Source organism: Aulonocara stuartgranti, assembly GCF_965226115.1.
Source record: "Aulonocara stuartgranti genome assembly, chromosome: 3".
NCBI lineage: Eukaryota > Metazoa > Chordata > Actinopteri > Cichliformes > Cichlidae > Aulonocara > Aulonocara stuartgranti.
The window spans coordinates 71,758,104-71,764,548 of NC_138941.1; the positions used below are offsets into that span (position 1 = coordinate 71,758,104).

General features: G+C 47.6%; 1 long non-coding RNA gene across 1 annotated transcript; it reads right to left on the minus strand.

Annotated features, from left to right (window-relative positions):
- Positions 1 to 1,003: 1,003 nt before the first annotated feature.
- On the minus strand, positions 1,004 to 2,871 carry LOC309703725. The gene is made up of 3 exons (XR_014275990.1): positions 1,880 to 2,871; positions 1,717 to 1,806; positions 1,004 to 1,639 (listed from the first exon to the last, which is right to left on the minus strand). It is a non-coding gene; the product is annotated as an uncharacterized lncRNA (long non-coding RNA).
- Between the last annotated feature and the right edge of the window lie 3,574 nt (positions 2,872 to 6,445).

Consider the following 6,445-nt stretch of genomic DNA (forward strand, 5'->3'; position numbering starts at 1 on the left):
TCTCAGATTCACGGTGTTGTGGTTCAAGCAGTTTGGTTGTGATTGGGAGCATAGTTCGAGTCTGTCTGGATAGAAGTCGTTCTGCAGGAGAACCCAGGTTCACATCACGTGGAACATTACTGAGATTCAGCAGGTTGAGAAATACATCAGTGCCATCTCTGTGAGATTTCTCCATCAGCTGTTTAGCACTGCACACTGCTCTCTCAGCAAGCCCATTGGATTGAGGATACTCTGGACAGCTGGTGACATGTTTAAAGTCCCACTGTGAAGCGAAGTCTTTGAAACGCTGGCTTGTAAACTTCCTTCCATTGTCTGAGATCAGAGTGTGTGGAGCACCATAAACTGAGAAGTGTCTTTTTAGCTTCTTGATGACTGTCGCTGATGTCAAATCCTTTAGCAGGTCAATCTCAAACCAGCCTGAGTATAAGTCGACTACTTCTAAATAGCAGTGCCACTCAAAGATATCTGTAGCCACAGTTGACCAAGGAACTTCATGCAGATGAAGGGGCTCTTTTTGTTGATGAGATTTAGTGCTGTTACACACCGAGCAGGAAGTAACTGTTTTTTCAATATCTCTTGACATGAACGGCCAGAAGACGATCCCCCGTGCTCTCCGCTTGGTAGCTTCTACGCCGGAATGTCCTCTGTGCATGATGGTGGTGTAGTCTCCTTGCAGGGATTTTGGGATCACGGCTTTGGAACCTTTACGAATGATGCCATTATCCACAGTCAGCTCATCCCTGAAAGGAAAATATGGATGAACTGCCGTGGGAAGGTTGTGGAGTTGTGGCCAACCATGTTTGATGAACGAGCTGAGCACTTGCAGTGTCTCATCCTCAGCTGTGTGTCCTTTAAGTTCCTCCAGGCGTGAAGAAGAGATGCAGCTCACCGTCATGACATCAAAGTTGTCCTCTTCTTCAGACTGCTGGAAAGTGGATCTGCTGGGAGCTCCAGCATGTCAGCCAGATACATGTGTTTTCCACATTTATATGTGAGGGTGATGTTTTATTTTTGGAGCCTTAACAACATCCTCTGTAATCTGGCTGGTGAGGGGTGAATAGGTTTCTGTTTGTGACCCGTGGTAGGTACCTATTTAAAATAGGACAGAGCCGTAGGCGCACAGTCAGTTTAAAAGAGTTTAATTTTTAATACAAAATAAAAGAAACAGTGTAACAGCAGCACCTAAAAACAATTAAAAACGTTACCTTATTAAAAAACGATAAGACTGTACGATTGCCCGTGAGGCAGGACAAGCGCTGCGGAGAACAGTTTAAAAACAAATCAACATAGCACACAGGTTAAAAATGGACGGCAACTCACACATGACCCCAAATGGGTAAAACACTATAGAAAAAAAGGCAAATCTTCGGTGCCGTCTTCACTCGGGCCCCCCGCTGTGCATGCAAGAGCGGGGAGACAAAAAAGGATTTGTTTTCCCTGCAGCGCCTTCACCGCCTGCGAATCAATATCTGTGGTGCCTACTGATACAGAAAAAGTAAAACAAAAAACCAAAACCATCGACAGCCGCAGCAGTCAGTCTGTCGGCTTACACCAGTTTAAAACAAATTAAAACACACTGATGTGTCGGGTCCTTTGCCCGCAGCCAGAAATCCACCTGGCAAAGCAGCAGCTCGGTACTCTGTAAATAAAAGGCAGGAGATCACTAGCTGGACAATAAAACACAGGAATATTCCTCCACTGAATTGGTTTTGTTACCTGTCCACAAGTTCGTGTCACACCCTAATAAATGTGGGTCAGTGGCGATGAAGTCCACTATACCGTTCTCACGGGAGCAATGTTTCCCACCTACAAGGGTGCAAATAACTGTAAACCTCTGCCAACAGCCAGAGCTCAAGTGGTACATTTTTGTGTAACCTACCGTTCTAACAGAAGTTTAGGGGAGGACGCGTATCAGACTTTCATAGTTAAGAAACACCAACTTGCCCAACTCGGACCAAGCACTCGCAGCTTCAGGTTTGCAAAGGAATACCCAATTGCCCACACCTGCGCTTATGAAAGGAGCGAAGACCAGCTCCGCCCACCAGGGGCGGTCCCAAGTCTCCAGGTCTCACCTGTCACATTCTCCCCCCTGGTTTTTGCATTGGCGACCCGACAATGAAACCTTAAAGCCACGGTCTATAAAAAGCTGTAACTGAATGTACACTAGGTGGCTTGGCTTCAGCTGATTGGGGCAGATGGTGTGGATTGGAATGGTGGCCAGCTGTTGAGTGTGTCGTTCTTCTAACTGTACCACTTTCAGCTAATGGAGTGGGGACACTACACTGTGGAGTCAGGGTACCAGGATCAGTCCTTCTGGACTGCGGCCTCATTACTATAGCCAGGTCCTCTGGGAGTTGTTGGGGACAAGGTGCAGAATCAGTTTGTACACTTTGGGGGTCACCTCTTGGGGACTCCCTTCGTTGCCACACATAAAAGTCTCCCCTATCCTCAGACGGGGGTAACCGGTCAGGTGAACTTCTAGGGTTAGCAGTTTGCTGGAGCTCTGCCCTTATTTTCTCACAGATATCAGCAGGGATCGGCTTGATAAATTGTCTATTAACCTGTCTTTTCTGTTCTGGATCATTGAGTGGGGCCACTGTATACACAGGACCAGCATCAGCAGGGGCACGGACAATACAATACGGTGTAACGCCCCAAAAATCTTGGATTTTATTCCGTCCCCGAATGCTATGATCTCTCAAATACACTAACTGATGCAATGGCGAGGGGTCAGAAGCTGGGGCAGGTTGACGATCTGCACGCAGCGTCGCTGCTGCTTTGGTGCGGTTACTCACACCTTTATAAGCTACATCTAGACGTTTCTGATGCTCTTGGACCCAAGTGTGTACCGGGCCGTGGGTGGGTTCCTCCACTCTGCCTAACAGGAAGTCAACTGGGAGCTGGGGATCTTGGCCAAACATAAGAAAATAGGGTGACTCACCCGTAGTTTGATGGATTGTGGTATTGTAAGAAAAGGTGAGCTGCTGTAAATACATGGGCCAATGACGCTTTTGCTCAGGGGGCAGGGTTCTCAACAGATCATGCAGAGTCCGATTAAAACGCTCACACTGGCCATTACCTTGTGGGTGGTAAGGAGTGGTGCGAGTCTTTTCCACACCATATAACTGGCATAGCTGCTGAACTAATGCTCCTTCAAAACTCCTCCCCTGATCGGAGTGGATCCTAGAGGGAACACCAAAGCGATAAAACCACTCATAAACCAAAACACTGGCCACAGTAGTTGCCTTTTGATCCTTAGTAGAAATGGCCTGAGTGAACTTTGAAAACACATCAGTAAGAATCAATACATTTTCACGGCCATCAACGGAGGGTTCAGGGCATGTGAAATCAATTGCCAGAATCTGATTGGGCCTCGCAGCCATGAGGTGACCCATGGTTTTTTTAGGTTTGGGATAAACTGCTTTAGCCTGCGCACAACGTTCACATTGCTGACAGTAATCCTGAACCTCCTTAGACATACCTGGCCAATAACACCTCTTGCGTATCAAGTCTGCAGTCCTGTCAGTTCCCTGATGACCATGGTCATTATGCAAGCCATGTAAAACCTCATTCTTGAGACTCTGAGGGACCACTAATTGGCACACTGGTTCCCCCCCCCCATCTGGCTGAAAGATCTGCCGATAAAGGACGCCCTCCTTTTCTACCAGTTTCCTCCACTGGCGCAACATTTCCAGCACTGCTGCTGGCAAATCTCTTCTCTCCTGGCGAGTAGGGCCAGTTCCTCTGCGCCAAAATTTCAAAAAACCACTAATCGTGGGGTCCTCCCTCTGCAAAGTAGCAAGGTCTGCAAGTGAATGAGAGGGTAAAACCGAAATCATAGATTGGATTACTTGCTGGGGTGGTAAAACTGTTTGCACTAAAGAGTCTGGAAGGGAAGTACCAGGAAGCAGTGTTTCTAAAGACACAGTTTGATCGGATGGCTGACACTGTCGGGACAAAGCATCTGCATTGCCATTTGTACGACCCGGACGATACTTAATTGAAAAATCAAAAGAAGAGAGCTGAGCCGCCCAGCGCTGTTCCAAAGCTCCAAGCTTTGCTGTAGTCAGATGGCTCAAGGGGTTGTTGTCTGTATAGACAACACACCTGTTACCCAGCAAATATTCTCTGAATTTTTCAGTCATAGCCCATTTCAAGGCTAGGAATTCAAGTTTCATGGAGCTGTAATTGGACATGTTACGTTCCGTGGGCTTTAGCCCTCGACTAGCATAAGCTATAGGACACACCTTGCCATCAGCTTGCTGTTGTGAAAGCACTGCCCCCAGACCCCAGTGGCTGGCATCAACCTCCAAGATAAAAGGTTGTGAAAAATTAGCATAAGCCAATACGGGGGAATGCACCAACCGAGCTTTCAACTCTTGAAAGCTATTTTCACACTGCTCGGTCCAAACTTCCTGCAATGCATGCTTGGAGGGGCGTTTGTGCTTAGTCCCAGCCAGTTCGGCCACCAGCTGGTGGAGCGGAGCAGCTAGGGATGCAAAACCTGGAACAAAGCGGCGATAGTAACTAGCAAACCCTAAGAATGATCTCAATTCAGCAACAGAGCTAGGAGTTTGCCAATTAGACACCGCAGATATTTTGTCTGGGTCCGTGGCTACCCCGTCCTTGGAGATCACATGCCCAAGGTACTTTACCTCTGTCTGCAGAAAACAGCATTTTTCCAACTTGGCCTTCAAGTTTTGTACCCGCAAGGTGTCCAGTACTGCTCCTAGGCGCTGAATATGCTCGTCTACTGTGGTAGAGAAGACAATCACATCATCCAAGTACAACAACAAAGACTGGTGATTCTGGGAACCAAACATTCGCTCCATCAATCTCTGAAAGGTGCTTGGTGCATTACAGAGGCCAAACGGCATGCGGTTGAACTCAAATAACCCAAAAGGAGTACAGAAAGCAGTTTTCTTTTTGTCTGGCTCAGCAACAGGGACCTGATTGTAGCCACTAGCCAAGTCCAAGGTAGAGAACCAACATGCACCTGACAACACATCCAAGGACTCCTCAATTCGGGGCAAGGGAAAAGCATCCTTCCTAGTCCTTGAGTTCAGCAGACGGTAATCCACACAAAGCTTAATACTGGAGTCCTTCTTTCGTACTACCACGATTGGGGATGCAAAAGGGCTACAACTTTCTCTGATCACCTGACTCTCCAACAGGTGTTGAATATGGGCCTTAACGCTCTCATACTCTGAAGGTGGAATCCGTCGATACCGCTGGCGGACTGGAGTCTCATCTAAAAGTGGGATCTCATGAGTCATTAAATTGGTACACCCTAAGTCACCATCATGAGAAGAAAAAACAGATTGGTAGTCACGCAAAAGGGCCCTTACCCTGTCCTGATCCTGTACAGTGAGGGCTGAGAGATCAATTGCATTAATTGCAGTTTTCAGAGGGTTGGATTCCACACTCTGGGTTGCCATGGTAACACGTTTTTCCTCTCCCAAATCTTCCAAGAGCCTGGTCGAGCCATCCGATTGGCTGACAATTTCAACTTGGCACAAGGTGCCAAGCTGACTGCGAGGTGGCAAAATGGCCTCAGTTAATCCCACATTGGTAACTGGGATAAATGCAGTGCCACTGACCACCTGGACCAAAGCTGGAGAAGAAAGGAGACCATGAGGCAAACCGGCATCTAATGGTTCGAAAAGCACTGTTCCAGTGTGTGCTGAAGGGACTTTCCGACATGTAGTTGGTACAAACTTCATTGTGCCTGCGGGGATGCAAATTTTTCTCCTACCCTTAACTCTCACTGGGCCACTAACTTGTGCTTCAGGCTGTAGCTGCGCTGTATGGCAACGCTGCAAAGCCTGCTGCCAAGGATCCTCCTGCACTAAAGGAAGGTCAAAAAGAGCAGAGCCATGTTCCAAAAACAGCTCCCTATAACACTCACGGATCACATTCATGCCGAGTACTCCACATATTTCTGAGTTGGGGCTGGGCTCCAAAGGATCTCTAACAACTAACACACCATGTTTCGGTATTTGCCTCCCTAACACTTGGCAATCAAGCTCCAGGTAGCCAACATAGGGAATATCTAGCCCATTAGCTGCCCTTAACCGCAGCCAATGGCATGCTTTCAGTTTCTCTGGACCCCAGTTCTTAAAATGTTTGGCAAAAAAACTCTCCGTGATGGTAGTGACCATGGATCCAGTGTCTAATAAACAGGAGACATCTACCCCTCCCATATTAATGGTAACCTTTGGACAGGAGCCTACCAACTTGGGTGGGGGACCAGACATTTGAGCATTACAACTGTTGGAGCCAGTTATGTCCCCATCTGATATGTGGCTCAGCATAACAGAGGGTGCTAGTTTTCCGCCTGCATGGAAAACGTACCCTGCCCAGATGAGCTCCTGCTAGGGGCTGTAGATTCAAAGGCTACTACCCTCTCATTATCACAGTCTTTAGCAAAATGGCCAGGCTTCTG